A 12915-nucleotide genomic window follows, 5' to 3' on the forward strand; every position below is an offset into this window, starting at 1 on the left:
ACTGCTGATTAGTTGTTTGTGCTTTAATAATTTGACACTTTATGAATTAATGGATGTTTTTAAAATCTAAAATTGATGGGAAATTTGAAAGCAGCAGCCTCTCATGACCAAATATATATAAGCTGGTTGAACAACATACATAATGGGTTTAAAGATTAAAATGAAAATTTCTAAAACATTTGAGTGGATTTGCACAACTAGGTGGTGATAGTTAAGGTTTTAGCCGTGGAAGACAAAGCCCGTTAACTACCCTCAAGAAGTTTATATTCTATTTAGGGCATTGAATTTCCAAAGATAAGTAAATATAAGATAATTTAATGAGGGAGAGAGCAAGCACTTAGAACTAAAATGATCAGGAAAAGCATCTTTTTTTTTTAATGGTACTTGAATTGATCCTTCAGTGAAACTAAAGATTTTAAGAAAATGCAAAGGGTGTGCATTTGAGGTACAGGTGCCAGTGCAAGGCTATAGGTGTATAAGGGAACATAAGGTATAAGGGAACACAAGTAAGCCAATTTAGCTGTAAGATTAGAATGCTTGAATTATTCTTTATTGTACTATGAAATAAACCTGAAATGGTAAACTAAAACCATAGTGTAGAGTACTTTAAAGTGCTGAGGTGCTAGAGTCACGTTCAGTCACATCCTACTAAAGATACTGGAGTGGTTTGCCATTTACTTCTCCAGCTCATTTCACAGATGAGGAAACTGAGGCCAAGTAATTGCCCAGGGTCACACAACTAATAAGTATCTGAGGCCAGATTTGAATCTTTCTGATTCCAGGCCCAGCATGCTATTCACTTCACCATGTAGCTGTTCCCATAAGGAACTATTTAAATTTCTTGCAGCATAGTCAGTCTTGTACTTTAGAAAGATATTTTGGCAGCTATGTGGAGAGAGAGGCAGGCAGACCAATTAGGAAAGAGTGCAAATATTCCAGGCAAGTGACCTGAATGAAGGACAGCCTGTTTACCAGGCAAGGACCTGAACTAAGATGGTGGCTGTATGGATTGTGAGAGTGAGATATTAATTAAGGATTAAAATTTGTAAAAATGGATGTGACAAGAATGGAAGGATGGTGATGTCCTCACCAAAAAAAAGGAAATTTCAAAGAGGTGTTTTTTGTTTGTTTATAAGGGGAGTTATTGTTTCAGACTGAGTTTGACATGTCAGTGGGACATGCAGGTAGAGACTGGTGATTCAGGACTAGAGTTAAAAGCATTAAAGAGATACTACAAACATCATATGGCATGATTTCCAGTCTCCTTGCCATCCTCCTAATATCTTCTGGAGGTCATTTACCACTTCAGTTAAGTCATTTTCTTTTTCCCTAATTTACCATACATCCCTCAGAAGCTGTTCCAAACCTACCTTCTCCCTGACCATTCTTAAGAAACTCTACATCTCTTCTCACCTGTAACCACCAGTCCTACTTACTATTTGTCAAAAGGTAACTCAAAATTCCTCTACAACTAACCTTGTCTACTTCTTCCTTTGTTCTGTCTTTGAAGTGGTTCTTTGTGTCAAGACTTATATATATATATATATATATCCTTTACTTGTGCCTTGATTCCATATGCCTTCTCATCCCAGGGCTCAGATCTGGGTCCTGTTTTCTCTACAATAGCTACCTTTGTAATTTCATGTATCAGTTCATATTTCTTCACATGACTTCTAAATCTATATATCTAGCTCACATATCCTCAACACCACTCCTACATCAGCAGGTAGATGCTGAAGATCTCTACCTACATGATCAACTGACATTTCAAATTCAATATGTCCAAACAGAATTCATCTCTCACCTGCCCTTTCCAAAAACTCGATCCTTCTTCCTAATTTTTCTATTGAGGTCACCAATGTTACTCACATTCAAAAACAACTTTTCACTGCCCCTTACCCCCCATATCCAATCAGGTGCTAACTTTGTCAATTCTACCTCAACAAAATTTGCATCCATCCCCTTCTCTTGGGAACTGCCCTGGTTCAGGCCTTGGACTATTGCAGTTGTTCTGTAATTGAACTGTCTTTAGCCTCTCTCCTCCCATCTTCCATATAGCTGAGAAGACTAGACCATTCTGGCCAGTTACAAGTCTCTCACATGGATAGAAAGCAATTCCTAAACTTCTGTTATGTATACATGTGCATACACACAAACACATGCACATATGTCACAGTGAGTCATCTTGAAACACCATGCTCAAATTAGGGAATGACAAAATAGTTACTTATGGGAACTTAGTTCTGTCTACTTTCCTAGTTAGACATGCAGTTGTAATGAACTCAAGTTCTAGGTTACAAAATATAAGCTACAGACAATTGTGCCACTTAAAAGTATCTCAAAGAAAAATGTTCAAAACTTATTCAAATACTATTTATTTTAAAACTGGTTGTTAATTTACAGGGCTAATTATCAAGGGCAAAAATTAAGGAATTTTATCAGGTTTTTATGCAAGATGATTCATCCATTTTTGGTATTTATTGGTTCTAGGGAGGTCAGTCTCTATTTTTAGATCTGCAGGTGAAAATATCTTCATTCTGGAAAAAAAATTTTCAAAATCAAAATAACAATCTTTCAAATATTTAAATTCGCATAACTGCATAGTTCAGTTTATATAAATATAATACAAAGCTATGCCATAATTAAGTTTTAAATGCTAGGTTCAATTCAATCTAGTTCCTTTCTGTCCCCTCGGGATTTGTACCTAAGTTACCTTTTATTTAAAAGATCGTATGCCATGTTATTAGATTGGATTAGCCCTATAAATGTCTGGCCCCGCAAAATTCAGAAAGCACTAACAGACGGCCAATCCATCCAATGGTGCTCTGAGTGAAGAAAGACCAGATTTGATCTGTGATGGCCTAAAATCCCATTGCCATATCTCAAAGCAATGAGAGGAACAGCCATCTGTATCTCAACAAAACTACCTTCTTAAGAATACATTGAACTTTAAAAATAAAGATATATTGTCAAAATCTGTAAAATAGTTAAAGGACAGACTACTGATAAGAGTTGTAAATTGCTCCACCTTATCTGGAAAACAATTTGGAACTATTCCCTCAAAATTACTAAACTATAAGTATTTTTTGTCCCAGCAAATACTACTATTAGGCCTATCTGTGCCACTAATGAGACTAAGGAAAGGAGGCCTATAATATACAGCTCTTAAGTATAACTTATTTAAAAATAATTTTTTGTACAAAGAACTGGAAACTAAGGGGGTGCCCATCAATTGGAGAATGGCTGAAAAAATTATAATGAAGTATATGAATGTAATGAGTATTAATGTGCTATAGAAATTATTAAGGGATGCACAGTACCACTGATGGACCTGTACTTTAAGGAAATGGACTCATGCAGAAGTATTTATAGTCACACTTTTTGTGAGGGCAAAGAACTGGAAAATAAGAAATACTTATCAATTGAGGACTGGCTAAACAATTGTAGAGTATGACTATAATGGAACTATGGTATGGTAGTGAAAGGAATGGTTTTATGGAAATATGGGAAGTCTTGTGCGAACTGATACAGAATTAAATGAGAACAATTTATACAATTACAACAGTTTAAAGCCAACTTTGAAAAACATAAGAACTCTGATTAACACAATGACCAGCCATGATTCCAGAGGACCAGTGACAATGCATGCTACCTACCTTTGGACAAGACTGAGGGTGGAGAACAGACATTTTTTGACATGGCCAGTGTGGAAATTTGTTTTGATTAGCAATGAATATATGTTACAAGGGTTGTCTTTGAAGAGAAAATAAACTTAATTTTAAAAATTGAAAAAAATTTTAAAAGTTTTTCCTTAAATGTGAACAAAAATCTTACCATAAAGAGAAACCAAGCTGCTGTCATAGGATTTTCAGTCATGGCTTCTACCACTAACCACGCCAAGGTGGACAAAGTGAATTTGGTCACAGCTTCATTCTCTTCTCTGCAAAAAAGGCCAAAAGCTACAAAAAATTACTATCCAAATGTTAGTACTAAGATTCTTCATTTTCCTTTAAGAATGTGTGAGACCACCTTCATGTATGTATCATACCACCTTGATTCCCCCGAAAAAAATATAAATAAGGTAAATTAGCCAAGCCCACCTTCTTCAAGAGGTTGTCTTGATCTACTCGAAAATATAAAATTTTGGTGATGGGAGACTACAGAAAACGGATGACAAACTAAGTTTCTACCTCTTGACAGAGATGTAAGAGAATAAGCATGCAGATTAAGACCTACATTTTCAGACATAAGCATTATATGTATTTGTTTTGCTTGACTATACTTGTTACAAGAAAATAGTATTCATTTTTTAACATGGCAATGCTAGTGATGTCAAAGTGTCGATGAAACGTTTAACACATTAAATTTAATACTTTTTTCTAAGATTCAGTTCCTCATAATTATGAATCTGAAAAGTTCCATGATTATTGATGTGTCAAGGTCATGTTTCCCCAGCATTTAGCAGGGTGCCTGACACACAGTAAATACTTAATGCTTATTCATTCATTCACTTATTCCTTCTAATTATAAAATTATAAAGAGTACTGCAAACTCAAAAACAAACATTTCAAAATGTCACTTGAGGGACTCAAATGTCCCCTTTGAAAAAGTTGTTACCAATCAAATCTACAATAAGGTATTATAAACATAAAAGAAACTGGTATAGTGCACTAACCAACTAACCAGACCCAAGAGTCCAGAAACAAAATCAACCACCTTTTCTAAAATGTTCACCTCTCGCTCTAGTCTGCTCAGAGTATGCATGCAATCAGGGTAATCAGCTGAAACACGGACTGAAAATGCATTTCATCATGGCAGACCCTTTATGTGTGTGACCAGTAATTGTGACTGATTTTCTAGGGGTGTCCCCCGAAATGGGAAACCTTGCTCAAAATAAGTCCTTTAGCTTCAGAAGTGAAAAAAAAAGTTTGTCACTCATCCAGATATACTAGTTACTCATTCAGTGCAACAAAGTGTGTAAAGCTGTAGGCTGGAAGAGAGAATTTGAAACAGATCTATTTCCCCGCAGCTGCCTACAATGTAGACAGTTATGCTGAGTACTCCCTCCCCTCCCCAGAGCCAAAGATGAAGGATCCAAATAGAAGTCAGAAACTTTTCCTTTTGACTCACCTCTGCTACTAAGAGCAGCTTCTGCCTTGCAGTCATGCACATTAAAACTGTGGGCAGCACTTGTCTAGGAAACGAGATCACATAAATGGAAATAAGACTATACAGATATCTATCTACATTATCTAACTACATTGAACCACACCCTTGTTTAAATCATAAAAACTGTTTCAAAGAAATTCCAGCCATTTTTGGACAGGCGATTTAAACTTAAGTCAATTTTCAATAATGACTGATTGGCCATGAATAATATTAAATGACAAAAGCTGATGTTGCTTAGGCATCTAAGGTTACCTAAAAAATTCCAAAGATATAAATTTAGTATCCCTGAACAAAGACAGCATATTTTGGAACATTTAACATACATGCCCATAAGACCCAACAAGCAATGAAAGTTTTATTCAGTAAAACACAGTATTAAAGTATGTTACTCTTCAATAGCCAAGATTTCAAGTTTCTTTCAGTTTTGCTAACCCAAGTGCTATCATCAGCCATACCTGAGATGCTTTATCAATCCATCAACTAATGAACATAAGTGCCTACCATGTCAAGCACAGTGCCTCTTTTTATAAAGTGAAAACTTTCCTTTTATATAGACAAAATAAGATAGTACTATGCAGCTCTTAATTATGCCACAAGATGGCAACATGCAAGGTTTTCTTGTCCTACAAGATAGGCATCTTCCCAAGTCCTGTATCATTGAGCTAAATCATGTGAAATACAGATTGGACAGCAGACTTTATTCCCTTAAGATGATTTGCCAACATGAAGGAGAAAAAAAATAAGATTGTTGGAATTTATATGGGAATTATCTTTCAATTTTGTCACCTTCATATATCAGACAAGAATTATTAAATCCATTGTCACTACATTCTATGGGATAAAAAAAAAAGCAGTGGTCCAAACTAAATTCTATTAAATACTAAAATTAAATTATTAATTAAAAAGGAAAAACTATCCCTGAAGTAGGTACCCTAAAAGAATGTGTGTGTATATAGATTTGTCTCCCTGTCTCAGCCAAGCTGCAAGTAAGAGTGGTCCTGATCCCATTGGTGGTGAGAGATCACTAACCCACATTTCTGGATCTATACTAAATCACCCCACATTAGTCAGCTTGGTGCCCCCCATTTTCAAGGGCTCATCATACTAGTGCTGGACCTAGTATGGACACTTCACTGGCTTTAGCCCCACTGCAGCTCAGTACTCCTGAGCTATGCCTCCCTAAAAGCAGGAATTATAGGCGTGTAGCACACCAGCAGGGCCAAAGAGCATATATCCACCTGGAGGGTGCACATGTAAATGGGTAAATAAAAGATAGTTTGAGTAGAAGGGAAAGCACTGCTATCAGATGTGATTGCTGAACCTAAATTAGATAGCTGAAAGATCATGAAAAAATGGTAGGTACACAAGATTGTAGAAGGACATATGTTCTGATTTTCAAGAAACAGAAAATATTAAGTCTGTAAACTATAAGGTAATGAATTTGACATTTCAATTTCTGTGGAATTCCAGAATGGCTCATCCATTAGATTGTAAGCTCTTTGAGGGCAAGAACTGTCTTTTGGCTCATTTTTAAATCCATCCGCAGCTTGAGACAGTGCTTGCATGATTGACTGATTCAAGAACAGATGGCCAGTAGCCATCTAGAAAGGGAAGTGGTGATTACAGATAGCCAAGATTGTTTCATCAAGAACCGACCATGCCTGCCTAAATTCATTTCCTCTTTGGACAGGATTATTAGATGAGGAAAAGGCTATATAGTTTACCTAGATTTTAGCCAAGTTTTCAGAGACACAGAGAGGTTATTTCCCATTCTTGTGGAGGAGAGGTATAAGTATAAGCCTAGACATTAATACAATGAGATACTCAAATGGTTGGCTTGCTAGACTCCATGGGTAGTAGTAAATGGTTCATGACAACGTGGCAGGTCTGTGCTATTTAATAAAGCATGTTCATTCAAACCTGAATATAACAAAAATCTAGGACATCTAACACTGTTAGAGAATCAGGATGCAAAAAAGATAACCAGGTGAGACAAATGGGCTGAATCAAATAAGTTGAAATTCAGTAGGGATAAATATGAAGTCTTGAACCTCACTAAAAAAATTGAGTAATTTAGCAAATACAATATGGGAGACATTGTTAGCACTTATTCTGTGAAAAAGATGAGAATTTTTTAGTGGACTAAAAGCTCAATCTGAGTCAGCAGTGTGAAATATTAATAGCTAACATTTACATAGCATGTGCCAGACGCTGTTCTAAGCACTATAGTTATCTTATATGATCCTCACAACAACCCTAGAAGGTAGATGGTTATTATCCCCATTTTATAGATGAGAAAACTGAGGGAGAGAGTTAAAACTCAATTCAATAGCAATCTCCAGGAGTCCTAGCAGTAGGACAAAAGTATTCTGAATGATTCTTGCTACCCAGAGCTTATTATCCTGTTATGTTAGATGATCATTTTCACAAGTTAACCCATTAGGGAATATAAGCAAACATGTACTTTAGTCAAATCCTAGTGATGAGGTGCAGGCTCTGAGAACCCCCTAGAAATCTTCAGTTGTCCCATTTGATAAGTCATTTGCATGAGGCCGTAAGCCTTTCATTGTGGCTGGGCCCAAACCTTTGTTACTAGCTTGGCTCTCCATTGTCCATCTACTTCCCACCCTTGAGCCTATCAGAATATCTATACCCAAATCAACTGTTACCTGACCTCATTAACTCTTCCTGAAGACCCTCCCCAAACTCCTCCCCTAGATTCCTCCCACAACCTTTCTGTATATAAGACCCCATCTAGCTCCATGAGGTGTGAGAGTGCCATAGAATTTTCTAGCAGACTTACTGTGTCCAATACAAACTAATTTTTAATAAACTTTGCTTTTCTTTGGCTGAGAGAAGACTTCAGTCGAATTCATTGGGCAGGACTTGGCGTGTTATTTTGGGGTCTTGAGCACCCCTACCCTATACCACATCATTTTATGATGAACCACATCACTAGTATTTACCTAAATCAGACCTGTAGCCATGTGACCTTCAACCTTTGCCATGTGGAAATGCTCAATCCTGGTTAACTTGGTCCATGTGGGACCAGAGGCAAAGTTTTGATTTTCTGGTAATATACTTCTAGAAGTTTTGCCCAGAACCATGAGTCCTCCTCTGCCAAGGATTTAGTTCCCTTTCCACCAAAAGCCAAATCCATCTTTAACCTAAAATTCAAAAACAGAAGAGTTATTGACTGCTATACAGAAACTGGTCACAAATGAACTTGAACTGCATTATGCTTAATATGTTCAAGAGATTCCAGGTTTTGAACTATACTGGTCAATTATGACTGGAAAAATCAGGGGCATGGCTTACTGTTATCTCCTCTCTTGCAGATACACAAAATATTGTGGCTTTGATACTTAAGTTTATCTGGCAATGTGAAATAATCAGAAAGATTAATCTTTAGGAGTTTATAGCAATTAAAAAATACAAATAACATGGTCAGCGGTGCCCTTCCTCTCCCCAACCCACCCTCAAAATCTTAATATGGTCTCTGCTCAGGGCATGTGTATAATCAGAAGTGATCATGTGAAACACGGACTAAACATGCAGCTCATCATGGCAGAAAACTCCCAGGAATTATGCTGTTTCTTGACTGAAGACAAAATTAAAATCAAATGTAGCTGAGCGATTTTGATCAGGAAAAATTTTTTAACATATGAGTGAAACAAGTGTTCCCCACCTTTCTGTTTCCCACTTTAGATTAGGTAATAAGCAATATACAGCCTAGGGAGAGATGTGTAGATCACTGCAGTTAAATGAAATGGATAGTTTAAAAAGGAAAACAATTTCTGTATGATCTATGCCAGTCTCTACCTGAGCAGGGATCTGTTTGTTAAAAGAACACCAATCACCAAACCTTGCCCTGATAAAATGACAACGACCATTTTAAAATAGCCTATTTCTACACTTCTTAGCATCCTAAGCTTCAGTTGAATTCCCAAATAAATGCTTAAAAAATAGAAAAGGAAAACAGAATTATTTACTCACCCACTACCATTAATTTTTATGTAAAGATCTCGGGAGGCAGCACTACTGCCTGCAGACCTGCCTGAGAATTGAGAGGCCACGTGGTTTCTTCTTAAAGGCACAAAGCCCAGTATTCTCATTCCTCCTTAACACTCATCTTAAGCACTAACCGCAAAATAAACTAACCCATATTTAAAAAGAGTAGCTGTTGGCAAAAAGATCTGCATTAAGGGTTGTCAGGGCAGTTTGACTATTGGTAGAAAAACCATTATGTAGTCTAGGGTATTTTAAAGATGTGTATTAATTTTCTGTCAGCATACGATGCAGCCCCCACTCCCTGCCCCCCAAATCTACGTGTTTCACAGCAAAAACTGCTATGAAAAATAACCACCAGAAATTTCATTTTAAGGAAAAAGCTGACACCCCCAAACAAAGCCCTGTCCAGATCAGAATACTAGAATGTCTAATAGGAAACCCACTATCATACTTCTCATACGTCACCAGATACTTCACATCAATCAATGAATTTATTAAGAATCTAGGTGATGTTTCTCAGCCATTCTGTCTTTTATAAAAAACCACAATACGTATTCCTAACCTCACTGATTAAAAGAGAAAATGGGTCTGAGATAAAATGAAATTCAAGGCCAACTCCATTCAGTGCCAATCAAGGTATTGGGGTAATGAGGCTAGCAATCTAAATTGTAGTTCACAACTCAAGTTTTCAGAAGATACCCTTCCAAAGGTTCCTCATCTCCCAGGCATAATGAAACCCTGTCTCCTCCAATCCAGCCCAAATACTATTACCAGCAAAAGTCCATGGTTAAAATAATGATCAAATAAAATTTTAAAGTGTTAATTAAATAAAGAAGCAGTTCCTACCCTCCTCCTCACCCACTTACAGACAGTGAATGGGAACAGAAAAGGTGCCAGGAGGGCAAGGTCAGAATCCTGATCCAGGCTCGAATCTGCATGCCCTCTGGCAAACAGGCAACATTAGCTTGTTGCACCACCTTTCATAAAAAGCAAGCAACCCCAGTTCCCTAGCTATTCATAAATGCTCCCTGCGCAGTTTGCTGTCCTCTGGAAGCCAGCCTCCAGGTCGCAGCCAGCAGAACCCTGGCTGATAAGCTGCTCCAAGGCCTGCCTCAGCTTTCCCCCTCCCAGACTAAAGCTCCATACCACCCTCACGCCTTCTTATGACTTCACAAAGTCTAATCTTGCTTCCAGCTAGAATCAGGAAGTGAAAGCAAGAGTGGATGGTTCCCCAAAACCCAGGTTCAAAAGGGATTGAAAAGACACCCCCCCCTCCCCCAAGCACCACTCACCAGGCCACCAGCAGGAAAAAAAAAGGTAGGAGATCCCGGAAATGGCTTTTAAAAAGCAGTGGAAGCAGCTGATTGGCTAGTCAGTACAAGGCAAAGGCCCATCCCTCCCTTACCTTAAAAGGTGTTAAAATGATGTACTTTCCTGTTTCTCCTAAAACAGGTTCTTAACCTTTTTTAAGGGTATAGACCTCTGACAGTTTAGTGAAGCCTATAGACCCCCTTCTAAAAATGTTTTTAAATGCATAAAATACATAGGATTACACAAGAAATCAATTATATTGAAATACAGTTATCCAAAATATAAAAAACAAACAAGTTCAGGAATAGAGTTTAGAGTCTGTGATACTCTTTGGGGAAAAAAAAACTAAATTATTTGGTTTGTTTTTTAAGTAAAGTCCACTTAACAGGCTAATGAAGGCTAATAGACTCCGAACATCAAACTTGTGATGCATCAGAAAATCCTCACTTGGGAACTCATATTAAATCCTTAATAAAATAGTAGCTCAATAAGTAATCTCTTTTGCATTTCCTTAGTATTTAGGTCTTTTTAAGCATTTATACCTACTCTATTCAGTATTGATTGCTGGACTTGGAATCCCTTCTCAGATACTAACTAGCAATGACCCTGAGCAAGTCATCTAACCTAGCTCTCTCGAAGTTTCCTAATCTGTAAAATGAGGACATTGGGCTCATTGACCTCTAAGGTTACTTTCAGCTCTAAATCTATGATCCTAAATAAATTCCTGGCTGGGCACTGGAGCCTCTAGATGCTCCCAGCTGTAGTTCATCAATATAATGATGCTTGATTAACCTTCCCTATTATCTGCAGTTCTAATAACATTCTAGCAACCCCATCCCTATCCCAAAACCTTAGATGTTCCCCTTTGCTTAAAAGTCTAAAACATCTTGGCTTTCACCACCTCAGGTAATATTGTTCCAATCTTCCTTTCTAGTTTTATTATAACTCTGCAATTCAAATATTTTACTTTTACTAAAATAATTTTAAACTATATGAACTTACAGGTATTATTATCACATGAAGATTAATTTCAAAGTTTTCTTAAGATCTACTCCAGTTACTCACCTCATACTCCAGTCAAACTATGCTTTTTGCCATTCCCCAAATTCACCAGCTGAAATATCACCTCCATGAAATCACCCCAGATCTCCAGCCAAAATCAATGTCTACCTCTTCTGGTCTCCAGGAATTTTCTTATAATGATCTACATTTATACAGTTTACCACCCTCATTAGAATGTAAACTCTTTGAGGGCAAAAACTGTTTTTGCTTTGGCCTGTACTACTTGAAGAAATTAATTCAGGTTATTCACTAGAAGGTCAAATAACTAAAGCTTAAGCTGAAGTACTTTGACCACAAATAAGAACACAGGACTCGTTGGAAAAGACCCTGATGTTGGGAAAATTTGAAGACCAAAGGAGAAGGGGACAACAGAAGATAAGATGGATAGATAGGGTCATGGAAACAATGAACATGAATGAACTTGGACACACTTCAAGGATAGGAGGGCCAGACATGCTATGGTTCCTGAGGTCAGAAGAGTAGGACACAACTGAACAACAGAAACCAAGTAGCTGATAAGTTAACACAGTGCTTGGCACCCAGTAAAAACTTCATAAAAGCTTGTTGATTGATTGATTATATAGATGCTCAGCACTTAAAACACTCAAATATTTGATCTCATCAAGTTGTTTTAATTTTATTATAGAGATTTGGAACAAGCTTTCCTATGGTTTTTTATTGCAATTCTTCTGAATACTGTGTCCATATCTTTTGACCTCTTGGGGGAAAAGCTCTTCAAGTCTCCTTGTTTTTCAGATGAGCAAACTAACCAGAGAAAAGTGGTTTGCTGGAAGTCACACAGCTAATAGGTATTAGAACCAAGCTTCAAACCCAGGTCTTCTGACTCCAAATCCACATTCTTTCCACTGTGTCTTGCTGTGGACTGCTAAGATACATGCAGTGGATAGAGTGCTGGAATCAGGAAGACTCATCCTCCTGAGTTCAAATTGGCCTCAGACACTTACTAGTTGTGTGACCCTGGGCAAGTCATTTAACCCTGTTTGCCTCAGTTTCCCCATCTATAAAATGAACTAGAGAAGGAAATGGCAAACTATTCGAATATCTTTTGCCAAGAAAACTCCAAATGGAGTCACAAAGAGTCAGAGACCATTGAAATGACTAAGCAACAAGACAGTAAACTGCTCTGAGCAGTTTAGAAGCCACACTAGGTCAGATTCAGAATTTAACTAGGGAATAATATAAAATATTCATTTTAAAAATTCCAGAAAAATAGAAATCTATGACGCTGGAGTCTACACTGACATCCAAAATCATCTCTCAAAGTCAAAAACCCTACCTCCAATCCTGAGTCAGTCAACAAGCATTTTATTAAGTGTTTAATATGTACCAGGCACTGTGCTT

General features: G+C 37.3%; 1 protein-coding gene and 3 non-coding genes across 20 annotated transcripts in view; all 4 read right to left on the bottom strand.

Moving 5' to 3' along the window:
* Window positions 1-10532, bottom strand: part of CCNB1IP1 (cyclin B1 interacting protein 1) — a 21942-nt gene extending 11410 nt beyond the window's left edge. The window contains exons 1-5 of one of the 17 annotated variants that reach the window (XR_011170216.1): window positions 10473-10532; window positions 8136-8336; window positions 5131-5194; window positions 3835-3940; window positions 2360-2537 (exon numbers count right to left, since the gene is read on the bottom strand). The gene's annotated coding sequence lies outside the window, so the exon portion shown is untranslated. Of the gene's footprint in view, window positions 1-2359; window positions 2538-3834; window positions 3960-5130; window positions 5195-8135; window positions 8337-9165; window positions 10002-10026; window positions 10448-10472 lie in introns of those variants that run through there. The other 16 variants (XM_069097680.1, XM_069097684.1, XM_069097682.1 and 13 more) reach the window with 16 other exon arrangements.
* Window positions 2764-2909, bottom strand: LOC138169696 (small nucleolar RNA SNORA79). Its single transcript, XR_011170445.1, has one exon. It is a non-coding gene; the product is annotated as a small nucleolar RNA SNORA79 (small nucleolar RNA).
* Window positions 4745-4821, bottom strand: LOC138169701 (small nucleolar RNA SNORD126). Its single transcript, XR_011170447.1, has one exon. It is a non-coding gene; the product is annotated as a small nucleolar RNA SNORD126 (small nucleolar RNA).
* LOC138169702 (small nucleolar RNA SNORD126) lies at window positions 8666-8743 on the bottom strand. Its single transcript, XR_011170448.1, has one exon. It is a non-coding gene; the product is annotated as a small nucleolar RNA SNORD126 (small nucleolar RNA).
* Window positions 10533-12915: the final 2383 nt, after the last annotated feature.

This window comes from Petaurus breviceps, unplaced genomic scaffold (genome assembly GCF_028583685.1).
Source record: "Petaurus breviceps papuanus isolate PSGF00001 unplaced genomic scaffold, PetGlider_PUasm1.0 37, whole genome shotgun sequence".
In the NCBI taxonomy this organism is placed as follows: Eukaryota; Metazoa; Chordata; class Mammalia; order Diprotodontia; family Petauridae; genus Petaurus; species Petaurus breviceps.